An 18,507-nucleotide genomic window follows, 5' to 3' on the forward strand; every position below is an offset into this window, starting at 1 on the left:
CTCCCTTATGAAAAATTAGCAGTGCTTAATAATATATTCTAGAACAGTTAAAAGCAGGACATATTATACACTGTACCAGCTGTTGGTATAGCCCAGTATTCTTAATAAAAAAGAAGTCTGGAAAATGGAGAATGGTGGCTGATTTAAGACGAATTAATGCAGTTATTTCTCCGATGAAAACCTTACAATCAAGTATACCTAACCCATCTCTAATTCCTAAAACTTATTCTGTTATCATAATTGATTTAAAGGACTGTTTCTTTACCATTCCTCTTCACCCTGAGGATGCTGAGAAATTCCTGCTTTGAACTCAGAAAAACCTGCAAGGCGCTTCCATTGGAGGGTCCTTCCTCAAGGCATGTTGAATAGCCCCACCTTGTGTCAACTTTTTGTAAGTCAGCCTTTAGAATTAGTAAGAACACTTTCCCCAGAGGGTATGTGCTTACATTATATGGATGACATCTTAATAGCACACCCTGATAAGGAAAAGCTACAACAGATGTTTAAAGCTGTAAAAGAAAATTGCCAGCAGTTTGAGCTTATAATTTCTGAGGACAAAACACAGTATACAGATCCTTGGGAGTATTTAGGACATAAAATAACCAGGCAAAAAATAATTCCACAAAAAGTAACTATTAGAAGAGATGCTTTAAAAACTCTGAATGATTTTCAAAAACTATTAGGAGATAAAAATTGGATTAGACCTAGTTTTGGAATTCCCATATATGCTCTAAAAAAATTGTTTGCCAGCCAATTTTAAAAACCCTAGAGTATTAACTGCTGAGGCAGAAAAAGAATTACAGTGGCTAAAACAGCATATCCAGAAATCTCAAATAGATAAAATTGATAAAATTGGTCATTTTTATTTATATGTATTTTCTTCCAGTCATTCCTCTACTGAATTATTAACACAGGAAAATAATTTCATAGAATGGTGTTTTCTACCTAATAAGACAGTTAAGAAAATGGAAATATATATATGATTCCCGCAATAATTTTAAAAGGACATCAAAGATTTAGACAATTAATTGGTAAAGACCCTGAAAAAATATTTGTGCCTCTTACTAATTCTCAAATTAATAATTTATTTATCTTCAACACTGAATGGCAAATTGCTCTTTCTGATTACCTAGGACTTATAGACAACCATTATACTAAAGATAAAAGAATTCAATTTCTTAAAAGAACTAATTGGATATTACCAAAAATTATTAAAGAACATCCTTTGGATAATGCTCTCACTTTTTATACTGATGCTAACAAGAAAGGAATTGCAGGATATGTAGGAGAAAAAATGCAAAGGTCGAACGGTCTCCTTATCAATCTATCCAGAAAACTGAGTTATTTGCTATAGTAATGCTATTAAGTGATTATCCAGATAAAGAGATAAACATAATTACTGATTCAATATTTAGTTCAATTGCAGTACAAAATATTGGGATTGTTACTTTAACTGAAAATAATTCAGAATTAAATTTGTTGTTTTAAAAACTACAAAATTTAGTAAGAGCCCGAGTAAAAGGTATTTATATTACACATTTTAGAACCCATACAGGATTACCCAGAACTTTATCAGAAGGAAATCATATGGTAGCTCATTTAGTAGGGTCAGTACTCACTGCCCAACAAGAACATAATATTTATCATTCTAATGCAAGATCATTAAAACAGAGACGTGGCATCACTTGGCACTCTGCAAGAGCCATAGTCTGATCTTGCTCCACTTGCCAACCTTTAGTAACACCTCCTTTACCCAGGGGAATTAATCCTAGAGGATTGAAATCTAATCAACTATGGCAAATGGATGTGACTCAATTTCCAGAATTTGGAAAAACAAAATATATACATCAGACTGTGGATACTTATTCTCATTTTTCATGGGCAACAGCATTATCATCTGAAAAAGCAGATGCTGTCATTAAGCATCTGTTAGAATGCTTTGCTATTATGGATAAACCTGAAACTATAAAAACAGATAATGGATCAGCATATATTTCAAATAAATGCAAAGAATTTTTTTTTCTTTTTTTTTTTTTGTGATTTTTTTGGCCGGGGCTGGGTTTGAACATGCCACCTCCAGCATATGGGACCGGCGCCCTACTCCTTGAGCCACAGGCGCCGCCCTGCAAAGAATTTTTTAATCTCCATCAAATAAATCATCTAACAGGTATTCCTCAGAATATCCAGGGTCAGGCTATAATTGAAAGACAAAAATAGAACATTAAAAGATATGCTGACAAGACAGATTATCTTCAGCTCTATTTACTTTAAATTTTCTAAATTCGAATGATGAAAATGAAACGCCAGCATCTAAACACTGGAGTGTGGTCACACCGCCATCTACTGACCAACCAGTATATTACAAGGACAACCTAAATAATCAGTGGATCCACGCCACTGTGGTAAAATGGGGAAGGGGATTTGCTTATATTTCCACAGGAGACCGTAACTTTTGGGTTCCAGATAAAAATATTAAATTGAGAAGTGTTACCCATGAAGAAACTATGGCAGAGAAACCAGATGGAATTTTGAGTGAACAAATTAGCCATGAGATTCCAGCACCTAACCTTGACCCACAAGGATGAGAAGCCCAAGAAGATGACATCAGTGCACCCAGAAATGATGACCATGCAACAAATGCAGAAACTGGGGAAAGACGCTGTGACAAGCCTATGCAAACAAAAGCATAAGTTAACACTTGTGAATATTTTTTTAGCAATGTTTGCTTTCCTCATGTCAACTGTAGAAGGAAAGGAATTTCATTATTGGACTTATGTTCCTAATCCGCCTCTGCTGCAAGGGGTTAGTTGGACAGAACCCACAGTCCCCATATTTACAAATGAATCTATCTGGCTCCCAGGACCCTAGGATACCCGAGGACCATTTAAACCTGAAGAAGAGGGGGAGGGAGACAAGATGGTTGACTGAAGCCAGCTTTCCACAGAGGCTCCCGTCAAGAAGGAGAGTTAAAGGACAGAAATTTAGCAGGTAACCTGGTGGATTTGAGCTTCCCCAAGAGAGAAGGTTGAAGAACGCACATCAACCCTGCTGAGGTGAGCTGCGACCACAAGGATACAAACAAAAGTACAAAATCCATCACCAAGTGGATGGGAGTCCCCTCCTCCATTAAAACAGCGTGGAGTGCCCCAGAAACAAATGGGCAGAGTACAAAGATCCTCCCACTACACTCCATAGGAGAGACCCTTAAAAACTGGACATACCTCCCCTACTAGGGTGCCACGGTGTTCTCCTGCCAGGTATAAAACTGTATATATTCTCTACCTGCAGCTGTGAGCTCCAAGTACTCCCCTCCACTCTCACTCTGAGGTCTGGAGGCCTGTCCCCCAGGAGTCCAGATTCTTGGGTGATTTCTTGAGGGGTGTGGACAGTGCCTGAACTGCAAGCCAGTCAGTGCTGACTCTGGGGTACAGGAGCAAGGAGACGATGGTTGGCTGAGAGGGAACTATACCAGAGCAACAGTTCCCTGAGGCACAGTGCAGCAGCCATCTTTTAGTGGCAATATGTCCAGGCATAAAACTGTATAAAACTGTATATATTCTCTACCTGCAACTCTGAGCTCCCAGCACTCCCTTCCACTATCACTCTGAGCTGCGACCACAAGGATACAAACAAAAGTACAAAATCCATCCCCCAGGAGTCCAGATTCTTGGGTGATTTCTCGAAGGGTGTGGATAGTGCCTAAACTGCAGATGGTCAGTGCTGACTCTGGGGGCACAGGAGCAAGGAGAGGACAGCCAGCTGGGGAGGAACCATACCAGAGCAGCGGTTCCCTGAGGCACTGAGCAGCAGCCGTCTTTTGGCGACATACAGCCAGGCATAAAACTGTGTAAAATTGTGTGTATTCTCTGCCTTAATCTCTGGGCTCCCAGCTCTCCCCTCCACTCTCACTCTGAGATCTGGAGGCCTGTCCCCCAGGAATCCAGACTCTTGGGTGATATCTTGAGGGGTGTGGACAGTGCCTGAGTGGCAGCTGGTCAGTGCTGACTCTGGGGCATGAAAGTGAGGAGATGATGGTCAGCTGAGAGGGAACCACACCAGAGCGGCAGTTCCCTGGGTCACACAGCAGCAGCCATCTTTTGGCAACAATACAGCCAGGCATAAAACTGTATAAAACTGTATTTATTCTCTACCTGCAAATCTGAGCTCCCAGCACTCCACTCCACTCTCACTCTGAGGTCTGGAAGCCTGTCCCCCAGGAGTCCAGATTCTTGGGTGATTTCTCAAGGGGTGTGGATGGTGTCTGAACTGCAGCTGGTCAGTGCTGACTCTGGGGCATGGGAGCAAGGAGAGGATGGTCAGCTGGTGGGGAGAAGCACACAGGAGCAGCGGTTCCCTAAGGCACAGAGCAGCAGCTGTCTTTTAGCAGCAATAGTGCTCACTTACGGAAATTCTGAAGCCACACCCACTGTCTCCATGGGCAACCAGAGGAGGCCAGTAACCACCACAAACAGACCTGGGATGAAAACACAGGCCCCGTGAGTAAAGGATTTGCCTGAGGCAGTACCAACCTGGGTGGAGTGCAGGAACTTCCACAAACCCAGGAAGTTCCCAGGGTGGGGCTGACCCAGAGGACTGATTTACTGAGCCTAAGACACACCTGGCCTTCAGGGGATCATCAGCCTATGGACAAAGGAAGGCAGCAGGCTAGAACTGACTGGAGAATTTAGCAGGAACAGAAACAAAATCCCGCAGAGTTTTTCTGTTCTGTTCTGGCAGTAATATCAATCAGGGGTGAGGCAGGAACTGAGTGAACACCCCCCCCCCAGCCTTCAACAAGCACCTGAGGTGGTGAGGCCTCACTTCTTCCTACTAGGTAGAAGCAGAGTGAAGCGGCCTGGCCAAACAGAAATAGATTTCCTTGTGATTCAGGCAGGTGCAAACCCTGGAGTATCTGTTCACTAAAGGCATCTAGGTCAGACAACTGCAGGTCTATCAGTGACGGGGTGTGACAGAGGTGCAAGGTTCGGAAGGAGTTCCCAGACTGATCTATTTGCTGGGTGGCTCCTCCTGACTCTGCGCAGCACTGGAACAGGCCATATCAGAGTAGTCACCAGACCCCTGTGATCCAGTTAACAGAGAACTCTCAAAATCTCCCACCCAAGACAGGTGCTGACCGAGACGATTGATTTGGGCCTTTTGAACTGAGCCAATCGCTGAGGACTATTCAGGTGGTGCCCTGGGTGTGTCATTGTAGGAAGGTTTGATTTTCCTTTTCCAATTGTTGCCTGTGGTGGGCAGGGTGACTTAATTGCTGGTATTTCTCCACAGCTGAGACTTCAACCTAGAGTACTGTTTCACTAGGTTCAAACAGAAACCAGCTAAAAACAAGACAGAAACACTTCACCCCACCACACCAAACAGGTCCCCAAATTCTCAGGCCACAGCACTGTACGGGTCCTTGACAAAGCTCCAGGGGAAAAATCAAAGGGTGTAAAACAATCATGGGGCAGAATCAGCAGATAAACTCTAGTAACAATAACAAACAAAACAGAGGGGGGGGCGGAGACAAGATGGCGGACTGAAGCCAGCTTTCAACAGAGGCTCCCGTCCAGAAGGAGAGTTAAGGGACAGGAATTTAGTAGGTGTCCTGGTGGACTTGAGCCTCACCAAGAGAGAAGGTTGAAGAACGTACATCAACACCGCTGAGGCAAGCTGTGATCACAAGGACGCAAACAAAAGGTACAAAATCCACCACCAGGTGGACGGGAGTCCCCCTCCGCCATGAGACCGGCTCAAGGGCCCCACAATTGAACAAGCGGGCAAAAATTAAAGGCCCTCCCACTACACTCCAGGGAGAGACCTTCTGAAAACTGGACCTACCTCCCCTACTGGGGTGGCATGGCGTTCTCCTGCCGGACATAGGGCTGAATAAAACTTTGGGAATCCTTTGCCGGCAACCCTGAATCCCCGGCGCTCCCCTCCCGCCCACTGAGGTCTGGAGGCCTGTCCCCCAGGAATTCGGATCCTTGGGTGATTTCTCAAGGGGAGTGGACAGTCCCCGAGTTGCGACTGGTCAGCATTGACTCTGAGGCGCGCGAGTGAGGAGAGGGCACCGGGCTGAAGGGGAGTCACGCCTCGGTGGCACTACCCTGTGGTGCAGTGCACCAACCCTCCCCGGGCAACATTACAGGGCACAAGACTGAATAAGACTCTATCTTCCCCACTGAGAGCTGAGAGCCCCTACTCTCACTCAGGGTCTGAGGGCCTATCCCCCCGGAGTTCGGATCCTTGGGTGATTTCTTGAGGGGAGTGCACAGTGTCTGAGCTGCGTCAGGTCAGCGCTGACTCTGGGACACGTGAGCGAGGAGAGGGCACTCTGCTGAGGGGAAATCAAGCCTTGGCAGCACTTCCCTGTGGTGCAGTGCAGGAGCCCTCCCCGGACCGTAGTGTTGCGTGAAACTGAATGAAACTCTAGCTTCCCCCCCCACTCCCAATCAGGGTCTGGAGGCCCATCCCCCAACAGTTCTGATTCTTGGGGGATCTCTTGAGGGGTGTGGACCCAGCACAAACTGTGGCCGCTCAGTGCTGACTCTGGGGCGTGGGACAGAGGAGAAAAGGGTCGCCTGAGTGCCCACAACAGAGCAGCAGTTCCCTGGAGGTAGATCAACAGCCGTTTTTTCTTTAACGGCAGAAGGCTCACTTCTGGATATTCTGAGGCCACACCACCTGCCTCCCTGGGCAACCAGAAGAGGCCACCGGTGAGCTGAGCAGGGGATTTCCTGACACGGCTCACAAACCCGGGAAACTTCCAGGGCGGGGCCGACCCAGAGAGGTGTTCAAACGCAAATCTCCAGCAGCAAGGACGTTTGAACTCAAAACAGCCCGTCTTCTGTAGGCGATTTCGACAGGAACAGAGACAGAACCCCGCAAAGTTGTCTGTTCTGTTCTGTTCTGTTCTGTTCTGTTCTGTTCTGTTCTGTTAGCAGCATCCATCAGGGACGGGGCTAAGGCTGAGTGAACACCTCCTTCCCATCACCTGCATCAAACACTCAAAGATGTCAGGCCCCATCACCTCCTGCTAGATAGCGGCAGTCTGCGGGGGCCTGGCAGACTTCCTTGTGATTCAGGCAGGTGCAAACCCCTGGAGTGTCTGTTCACTGCAGGCAACTGGGTTAGCCATCTGCAGAGATACCAGTGACTGGGTCCGACGGAGGGGCAAAGTGGGGAAGGAGACGTCAACCTTCCTAGACTGCTCTGTTTGCTGGGTGGCTCCTCCTGACTCCACGCTGCACTGGGGTGAGCCGTGTCAGAGGAGTCACCAGGCCCCTGTGATCCAGTTCCCAGAGACCTCTTGAACTCTCCCACCCGAGACAAGTGCCGATTGAGACAGCAGATTTGGACTTTTTGAACTGGGCTAATAGACTGAGGACATTTCAGGCGGTGCCCTGGGTGTGCGATTGTAGGAAGGTTTCATTCTCCTTTTCCAACTGGGGTCAGAGGTGGGCAGGCAGGGTGACTTAATTGCTGATTTTTCCACACAGTTGAGACTTCAAGCCAGAGTAGAAATTGCAATAGGATAGAACAGAAACCAGCTGAAAACAAGACAGAACCACTTCACTCCACCACACAGACAGGGCCCCAGTTTCTCAGGCCACAACACTGTACGGGCCCTCGATAAAACCACAGGGGAAAAACGAAAGGGAGTAAAATAACCATGGGGCGGAATCAGCAGAAAAACTCTGGTAACATGAATAACCAGAATAGATCAACCCCCCCAAGAAAACATATGGCAGATATGACTGAAGATCCCATTCATAAACAACTGGCTGAAATGTCAGAAATAGAATTCAGAATTTGGATTGCAGACAAGATTAATAAAATGGAATTAGGAATTGGAGAAGAAATTCAAAAATTGTCTCAAGAATTTAACGAATTTAAAGACAAAACCACCAAAGACTTAGACACACTGAAGCAAGAACTTACAGCCCTGAAAGATATGAAAAATACAATAGAATCTCTCAGTAACAGAATGGAGCAAGCAGAAGAAAGGATTTCTGACATTGAAAATAAAGTCTTCGAACGCTCCCAATCTCTCAAAGAGGAAGAGAAATGGAGAGCAAAAACGGATCACTCACTCAGAGAACTCTCAGATAATTCGAAAAAAAGCAACATAAGGATTATAGGAATTTCTGAGAAGGACGAAGTCGCCTCCAAGGGCACAAAGGCCCTTCTGCATGAAATTATGAAAGAAAATTTTCCAGACATGCCTAGAGAATCTGAAATTCAGATAGCAGACAGTTTCAGAACCCCAGCACGATTCAACCCCAATAAGTCATCCCCCAGACGTATCATAATTAGCTTCACTAAAGTTAACATGAAAGAGAAGATTCTCAAAGCAGCCCGGCGAAAGAAAACTATAACGTAAAAAGGTAAGAATATTAGAATAACTGCAGATCTCTCTGCTGAAACTTTTCAAGCCAGAAGAGGCTGGTCATCAACTTTTAATCTCCTAAAGCAAAAAATCTTTCAACCTAGGATCTTGTATCCAGCTAAACTGAGTTTCATCTATGATGAAGAAATTAAATACTTCAATGACATTCATATGTTGAAAAAATTTGCCATATGTAAAGCAGCTCTTCAGGATGTTCTCAGACCTAACCTCCACAATGACCAACCCAATCCTATACCACAAAAGTAAACTCACTCAGAAACTTCGGATCAAACTCCAACTTCCACACTGGCGAAAGGATTAAAAATGTCCACTGGACATTTGAAAAGCTCGATACCCAAAACTCCACCAGACTTATCAATACTCTCCATCAATGTGAATGGCTTAAACTGTCCTCTAAAGAGACATAGGTTAGCTGACTGGATACAAAAACTCAAGCAAGATATTTGTTGCATACAAGAGTCACATCTCAACTTAAAAGACAAATACAGACTCAGGGTGAAAGGATGGTCATCCATATTTCAGGCAAATGGTAATCAGAAAAAAACAGGTGTTGCAATTTTATTTGCAGATACAGTAGGCTTTAAACCATCAAAAGTAAGGAAGGACAAGAATGGTCACTTCATATTTGTTAAGGGTAATACTCAATATGATGAGATCTCCATGATTAATATCTATGCACAAAACCAGAATGCACCTCAATTTATAAGAGAAACTCTGAAAGACATGAGCAACTTGATTTCCTCCAGCTCCATAATCGTCGGAGATTTCAACACTCCCTTGGCAGTGTTGGATCGATCCTCCAGAAAGAAGCTGAGCAAAGAAATCTTAGATTTAAACCTAACCATCCAATATTTAGATTTAGCAGACATCTACAGAACATTTCATCCCAAAAAAACTGAATACACATACTTCTCATCAGCCCACGGAACTTACTCCAAAATTGACCACATTTTAGTTCACAAGTCTAACCTCAGTAAATTTAAAGGACTAGAAATTATTCCATGCACCTTCTCGGAAAATTATGGAATAAAACTTGAATTGAGTAACAACAGGAATCTGCATACCCATACAAAAACATGGAAGTTAAATAACCTTATGCTGAATGATAGCTGGGTCAGAGATGAGATTAAGAAAGAAATCGCCAATTTTTGGGAACAAAACGACAATGAAGACACAAACTATCAGAACCTCTGGGACACCACAAAGGCAGTTCTAAGAGGGAAATTTATAGCACTGCAAGCCTTCCTCAAGAGAACGGAAAGAGAGGAAGTTAACAACTTACTGGGACATCTCACGCAACTGGGAAAGGAAGAACATTCCAACCCCAAACCCAGTAGAAGAAAATAACCAAAATTAGAGCAGAATTAAATGAAATTGAAAACAAAAGAATAATACAACAGATCAATAAATCAAAAAGCTGGTTTTTTGAAAAGGTCAATAAAATAGATAAACCTCTGGCCAACCTAATCAGAAAAAAAAGAGTAAAATCTCTAATATCATCAATCAGAAACAACAAAGACGAAATAACCACAGACTCATCAGAAATCCAAAAAATCCTTCATGAATATTACAAGAAACTTTATTCTCAGAAATATGAAAATCTAAAGGAAATAGACCGATACTTGGAAGCGCGCAACCTTCCAAGACTTAACCAGAATCAAGTGGAAATGTTGAATAGACCCATATCAAGTTCAGAAATAGCATCAACCATACAAAACCTCCCTAAAAAGAAAAGCCCGGGACCAGATGGTTTCACGTCAGAATTCTACCAAACCTTTAAAGAGGAATTACTACCTATATTACTCAACCTGTTCCAAAAGGTAGAAAAAGAAGGAAGACTACCTGACACGTTCTATGAAGCAAACATCACCCTGAACCCCAAACCAGGAAAAGACCCAACAAGAAAAGAAAATTATAGACCAATATCACTAATGAATATAGATGCAAAAATATTCAACAAGATCCTAACAAACAGAATCCAGCAACACATCAAACAAATTATACATCATGACCAAGTTGGTTTTATCCCAGGGTCTCAAGGCTGGTTCAATATACGTAAATCTATAAATCTAATTCAGCACATAAACAAATTAAAAAACAAAGACCCCTATGATTCTCTCAATTGATGCAGAAAACGCTTTTGATAATATCCAGCATCCCTTCAAGATCAGAACACTCAAGAAAATTTGTCTAGAAGGGACTTTTCTTAAACTGATAGAGGCTATCTACAGCAAACCCACAGCCAATATCATATTGAATGGAGTTAATTGGAATCATTTCCACTCAGATCAGGAACCATACAAGGCTACCCATTGTGTACATTGCTTTTCAACATTGTAATGGAAGTTTTAGCCACCTCAATTAGGGAAGTAAAGGCGATCAAGGGTATCCATATAGGGTCAGAAGAGATCAAACTCTCGCTATTCGCAGATGATATGTTTGTGTATCTGGAAAACACTAAGGACTCTACTACAAAACTCCTAGAAAAGATCAAGGAATACAGCAGCGTCTCAGGTTACAAAATCAACATTCATAAATCGGTAGCCTTTATATACACCAACAGTCAAATTGAAAAAGCAGTTAAGGACTCTATCCCATTCATAGTAGTGCCAAAGAAGATGAAATATTTGGGAATTTACCTAACAAAACACGTGAAAGATCTCCTTAAAGAGAACTATGAAACTCTAAGAAAAGAAATAGCTGAAAATGTTAACAAATGGAAAAACACACCATGCTCATGGCTAGGAAGAATCAACATTATCAAAATGTCCATACTACCCAAAGCAATATATAATTTCAATGCACTCCCTATTAAAGCTCCACTGTCATATTTTAAAGATCTTGAAAAAATATTACTTCGTTTTATATGGAATCAGAAAAAACCTCGAATAGCCAAGACATTACTCAGAAATAAAAACAAAACAGGAGGAATCACACTAAAATGTGACTAAAGTCAGACCTCAGACTTTACTACAAATCGATAGTGATCAAAACAGGCTATGTTAACCACTGTGATAAAAATGTGTCAAATGGTTTATGAAGTGAGTGTATGATGCCCCATAATCATATCATTGTATACAGTTATGATTTAATAAAAAAAATTAAAAAAAATAATAAATAAATAAATAAATAAATAAATAAAAAGGAAAAAAAAACAGCATGGTATTGGCACAAAAACAGAGAAGTAGATATCTGGAACAGAATAGAGAACCAAGAGATGAATCCAGCTACTTACCGCTATTTGATTTTTAACAAGCCAATTAAAAACATTCAGTGGGGAAAAGATTCCCTATTTAACAAATGGTCCTGGGTGAACTAGCTGGCAACCTGCAGAAGACTGAAATTGGACCCACACCTTTCACCATTAACTAAGATACACTCACATTGGATTAAAGATTTAAACTTAAAACATGAAACTATAAAAATACTAGAGGAGAATGCAGGGAAAACCCTTGAAGAAATTGGTCTGGGTGAGTATTTCATGAGGAGAACCCCCCGGGCAATTGAAGCAGCTTCAAAAATACACTACTGGGACTTAATCAAACTAAAAAGCTTCTGCACAGCTAAGAACACAGTAAGCAGAGCAAGCAGACAGCCCTCAGAATGGGAGAAGATATTTGCAGGGTATATCTCTGACAAAGGTTTAATAACCAGAATCCACAGAGAACTCAAACACATCAGCAAGAAAAAAACAAGGGATCCCATCACAGGCTGGGCAAGGGATTTGAAGATAAACTTCTCTGAAGAAGACAGGCGCAAGGCCTTCAGACATATGAAAAAATGCTCATCATCTTTAATCATCAGAGAAATGCAAATCAAAACTACTTTGAGATATCATCTAACTCCAATGAGAGTAGCCTATATCACAAAATCTCAAGACCAGAGATGTTGGCGTGGATGTGGAGAAAAGGGAACACTTCTGCACTGCTGGTGGGAATGCAAATTAATACATTCCTTTTGGAAAGATATATGGAGAACACTCAGAGATCTAAAAATAGATCTGCCATTCAATCCTGTAATCCCTCTGCTGAGCATACACCCAGAAGACCAAAAATCACAACATAACAAAGATATTTGTACCAGAATGTTTATTGCAGCCCAATTCGTAATAGCTAAGTCATGGAAAAAGCCCAAGTGCCCATCGATCCACGAATGGATTAATAAATTGTGGTATATGTATACCATGGAATACTGTGCAGCCTTAAAGAAAGATGGAGACTTTACCTCTTTCATGTTTCCATGGATGGAGCTGGAACATATTCTTCTTAGTAAAGTATCCCAAGAATGGAAGAAAAAATACCCAATGTACACAGCCCTACTATGAAACTAATTTGAGACTCTCACATGAAAGCTATAACCCAGCTGCAACTTAACAATAGGGGGAAGTGGGATGGGGGGGTGGGTAGAGGGAGGGGGATCGGTGGGATCACACTTGTGGTGCATCTTACAGGGGTATTTGCGAATCTTGGTAAATGTAGAATGTAAATGTTTTGGCACAGTAACTGAGATAACGCCAGAAAGGCTATGTTAACCACTGTGATAAAATGTGTCAAATCGTTTATGAAGCGAGTGTATGATGCCCCATGATCATATCAATGTATACAGTTATGATTTAATAAAAAAAAAAAAAGAGGAACCCCCCCCCCAAAGAAAGCTATGGCAGATGTAACTGAATATCCCATTCAGAAACAACTGGCCAAGATGTCAGAAATCGAATTCAGAATTTGGATTGCAAACAAGATTAATAAAGTGGAGGAAAATTTGGAATTAGGAATTGCATGAGCAATTCAAACATTGTCTGAAGAATTCAATGAATTTAAAGACAAAATCACCAAAAATTTTGACACATTGCGGCAAGAATTTTCAGCCCTCAAAGATCCGAAAAATACAGTAGAATCCCTCAGTAACAGAGTGGAGGAGGCAGAAGAAAGGATTTCTGACATTGAAGACAAAGCTTTTAAATGCTCCCAAACTTTCTAAAAGGAAGAGAAATGGAGAGCAAAAACACGTCATTCTCTCAGAGAGCTCTGGGATAATTCGAAAAAAATCTAATATTCACCTCATAGGAATCCCTGAAAGCAATGAAGTGGCTTCACAAGGCACAGAGGCTCTTCTCCATGAAATTATGAAAGAGAATTTTCCAGACATGACAAGAGATTCTGAAATTCAGATAGCAGATAGTTTCAGAAACCCAGAATGACACAACCTGAATAAGACCTCCTCCAGGCACATCATAATTAACTTCACTAAAGTTAATATGAAGGAGAAAATCCTCAAAGCAGCCAGATGTTGAAAAGTCATTACAAACAAAGAAAAGAATATTACAATGACTGCAGATCTCTCTGCTGAAACTTTTCATGCCAGAAGAGGGTGGTCATGGACTTTTAATCTCCTAAAGCAAAATAACTTTCAACCCCGGATCCTGTATCCAGCTAAACTGAGTTTATTTATGATCGAGAAATTAGATACTTTAATGACATTCATATGCAGAAGAAATTTGCCATAACCAAACCAGCTCTTCAGGATATTCTCAGACCTATCTTCCATAACGGCCAACCCAATTCTCTACCACAAAAGTAAACTCACTTGGAAACTTCTGATCAAACTCCAATTTCTACACTGGCGAAAGAATTAAAAATGCCCACTGGATTTCGAAAAAATTGATACCCAAAATTTTACCAGACTTATCAATATTCCCCATTAATGTGAATGGCTTAAACTGTCCACTAAAGAGGTATAGGTTACCTGATTGGATACAAAACTCAGGCCAGATTCTTGTTGCATACAATACTCACATCTTACGATAAAAGACAAATACAGACTCAGGGTGAAAGGATGGTCATCCATATTTCAGGCAAATGGTAATCAGAAAATAGCAGGTGTTGCAATTTTATTTGCAAATACAATAGGCTTTAAACCAACAAAAGTAAGGAAGGACAAGAATGGTCACTTCATATTTGTTAAGGGTAATACTCAATATGATGAGATTTCAATTATTAATATCTATGCACCCAACCAGAATGCACCTCAATTTATAAGAGAAACTATAACAGACATGAGCAACTTGATTTCCTCCAAATCCTTAACAGTCGGAGATTTCAACACTCCTTTGGCAGTGTTGCATCGATCCTCCAATAAGAAGCTGAGCAAAGAAATTTTAGATTTAAACCTAACCATCTAAGATCTAGCAGAGCTCTACAGAACATTTCATCCCAACGAAACTGAATACACATACCTCCCATCAGCCCACAGAACTTAGTCCAAAATCGATCATATCTTAGGTCACAAGTCTAACCTTGATAAATTGAAAGGAATAAAATTATTTCTTGCATCTTCTCATACCACCATGGAATAAAAGTTGAGCTGAGTAACAACAGGAATCTGCATACTCATACAAAAATATGGAAGTTAAATAGCCTTATGCTGATAGCTGGGTCAGAGATGAGATTGAGAAAGAAATTGCCTAGGTGGCACCTGTGGCTCAAAGAGTAGGGCGCCAGTCCCATATGCCAGAGGTGGTGGGTTCAAACCCAGCCCTGCCCAAAAAAAACCACACACAAAAAAATAAATAAAAGAAAGAAATTGCCAATATTTTAGAACAAAGCAACAATGAAGACATGAACAATCAGAACCCCTGGGACACTGCAAAGGCAGTTCTAAAACAGAAATTTATAGCACTGCAAGTCTTCCTCAAGAGAATGGAAATAGAGGAAGTTAACAACAATGGGACATCTCAAGCAACTGGAAAAGGAAGAACATTCCAACCCCAAACCCAGTAGAAGAAAAGAAATAACCAAAATTAGAGCAGAATTAAACAAAATTGAAAACAAAAGAATTATACAACAGATCAATAAATCAAAAAGTTGGTTATTTGAAAAGGTCAATAAAATAGATGAACCTTTGGCCAACCTAATCAGGAAAAAAGAGTAAAACTTCTAATCCCATCAATCAGAAAAGACAAAGACAAAATAACAACAGACCCCTCAGAAATTCAAAAAATTCTTAATGAATATTACAAGAAACTTTATTCTCAGAAATATGAAAATCTGAAGGAAATTGACCAATACTTGGAAGCACATCACCTTTCAAGACTTAGCCAGAATCAAGTGGAAATTTTGAACAGGCCCATATCAAGTTCGGAAATAGCATCAACCATACGAGATCTCCCTAAAAAGAAAAGCCCAGAACCAGATGGTTTCAAGTCAGAATTCTACCAAACCTTTAAAGAGGAATTAGTACCTATATTACCAAACCTGTTCCAATAAGTAGAAAAAGAAGAAAGACTATCCAACACGTTCTATGAAACAAACATCACCCTGATCCACGAACCAAGAAAAGACACAACAATTAAAGAAAATTATAGGCCAATATCACTAATGAATATAGATACAAAAATCTTCAACAAGATCCTAACAAACAAAATCCAGCAACATATCAAACAAATTACACATCATGACCAAGTTGGTTTTATCCCAGGGTCTCAAGGCTGGTTCAATATCCGTAAATCTATAAGTATAATTCATCACTTAAACAAATTAAAAAACAATGACCATATGATTCTCTCAGTTGATGCAGAACACTTAAGAGAATTCATATAGAAGGGACATTTCTTAAACTGATAGAAGCCATCTACAGTAAATCCACAGCCAATATCATATTGAATAGAGTTAAATTGGAATCATTTCCACTCAGGTCAGGAACCCGACAAGGCTGCCCATTGTCTACACTGCTCTTTAACATCGTGATAGAAGTTTTAGCCACCGCAATTAGGGAAGAAAAGGTGATCAAGTGTATCCATATTGGGTCTGAAGAAATCAAACATTCACTCTTCGCAGGTAATATGATTTTATATCTGGAAAACACCAGGGATTCTACTATAAAACTCTTAGAAATGATCAAGGAATTCAGCAGCATATCAGGTTACAAAATCAACATTCATAAATTGATAGCCTTTATATATACCAACAATAGTCAAGTTGAAAAAACAGTTAAGGACTCTATCCCATGCACAGTAGTGCCAAAGAAGATGAAATATTTGGGAGTATGTCTAACAAAGGACGTGAAAGCTGTCTATATAGACAACTATGAAAGTCTAAGATAAGAAATAGCTGAAAATGTCAACAAATGGAAAAACATACTATGCTCATGGCTGGGAAGTATCGACATTGTTAAATATATAATTTATATATATATAAAGCAATATATAATTTGAACACAATTCCTATTACAGTTTCACTGTCATACTTTAAAGATCTTGAAAAAACAATGCTTCTTTTTATATGGAATCAGGAAAAACCTCAAATAGCCAAGACATTACTAAGAAATAAAAACAAAGCAGGAGGAATCTCGCTATCAGACCTCAGATTATACTACACATCAGTAGTGATCAAAACACCATGGTACTGGCACAGAAACAGAGAAGATGTCTGGAACAGAATAGAGAACCAGGAGATGAATTCAGCTACTTACCATTATTTAATCTTTTGACAAGCCAATTAAAAACATTCAGTGGGGAAAAGATTCCCTATTTAACAAATGGTGCTGGGTGAACTGGCTGGCAACGTGCAGAAGACTGAAACTGGACCCACATCTTTCACCATTAACTAAGACAGGTTCTCAATGGATTAAATATTTAAACTTAAGACATGATACTATAAAAATGTTAGAAGAGAGTGCAGTGAAAACCCTTGAAGAAATCGGTCTGGGTGAGTATTTTATGAGGAGAATCCCGCGGGCAATTGAAGCAGCTTCAAAAATACACTACTGGGACCTGATCAAACTAAAATTCTTCTGCACAGCCAAGAACACAGTAAGTAAAGCAAGTAAACAGCCCTCAGAATGGGAGAATATATTTGCAGGTCATGTCTCCGAAAAAGGTTTAGTAACAAGAATCCATAGAGAACTCAAACATATAAGCAAGAAAAGAACAAGGGATCCCATCGCAGGCTGGGCAAGGGATTTGAAGAGAAACTTCTTTGAAGAAGACAGGCACGCAGCCTACAGACATATGAAAAATTGCTCATCATCAGAGAAATGCAAATCAAAACTACTTTGAGGTATCATCTAACTCCAGTGAGACTAGCCTATATCACAAAATCCCAAGACCAGAGATGTTGGCATGGATGTGGAGAAAAGGGATCACTTCTACACTGCTGGTGGGAATGCCAATTAATACATTCCTTTTTGAAAGATGTTTGGAGAACACTTAGAGATCCAGAAATAGATCTGCCATTCAATCCTATAATTCCTCTACTAGGCATATATACCCAGAAGACGTATTGTTTTTTCAAGATCTTTAAAATATGACAATGGAGCTTTAATAGGATTTGCATTAAAATTATATATTGCTTTGGGCAGTATGGACATTTTAACAATGTTGATTCTTCCCAGCCATGAGGATGGTATGTTTTTCCATTTGTTAACATCTTCAGCTATTTCTTTTCTTAGAGTTTCATATTCTCTTTGTAGAGATCTTTCACATCCTTTGTGAGGTATACTCCCAAATATTTCATCTTCTTTGGCACTACTGTGAAAGGAATAGAATCCTTGACTGTTTATTTGGCTTGGTTATTGTTGGTATATATAAAGGCTACAGATTTATGGGTGTTGATTTTGTAGCCTGAGACATTGCTATATTCCTTCATCACTTCTAAAAGTTCTGTAATAGAATCCCTAGTGTTTTCCAGATATACAATCATATCATCTGCGAAGAGTGAAAATTTGATCTCTTCTGACCCTATGTGAATACCCTTGATCGCCTTTTCTTCCCTGAGATGGCTAAAACTTCCATTACAATGTTAAAGAGCAATGGAGACAATGGGCAACCTTGCGTGGTTCCTGATCTAAGTGGAAATGATTTCAATTTAACTCCATTCAATATGATACTGGCTGTGGGTTTGCTGTAGATGGCTTCTATTAGTTTAAGAAATGTCCATTCTATACCAATTTTCTTAAGTGTTCTGATCATGAAGGGATTCTGGATATTATCAAAAGCTTTTTCTGCATCAATTGAAAGAATCATGTGGTCTTATTTTTAAGTTTGTTTATGTGTTGAATTACATTTATAGATTTACATATATTGAACCAGCCTTGAG

This window comes from Nycticebus coucang, chromosome Y, assembly GCF_027406575.1.
Source record: "Nycticebus coucang isolate mNycCou1 chromosome Y, mNycCou1.pri, whole genome shotgun sequence".
Classification (NCBI taxonomy): Eukaryota; Metazoa; Chordata; class Mammalia; order Primates; family Lorisidae; genus Nycticebus; species Nycticebus coucang.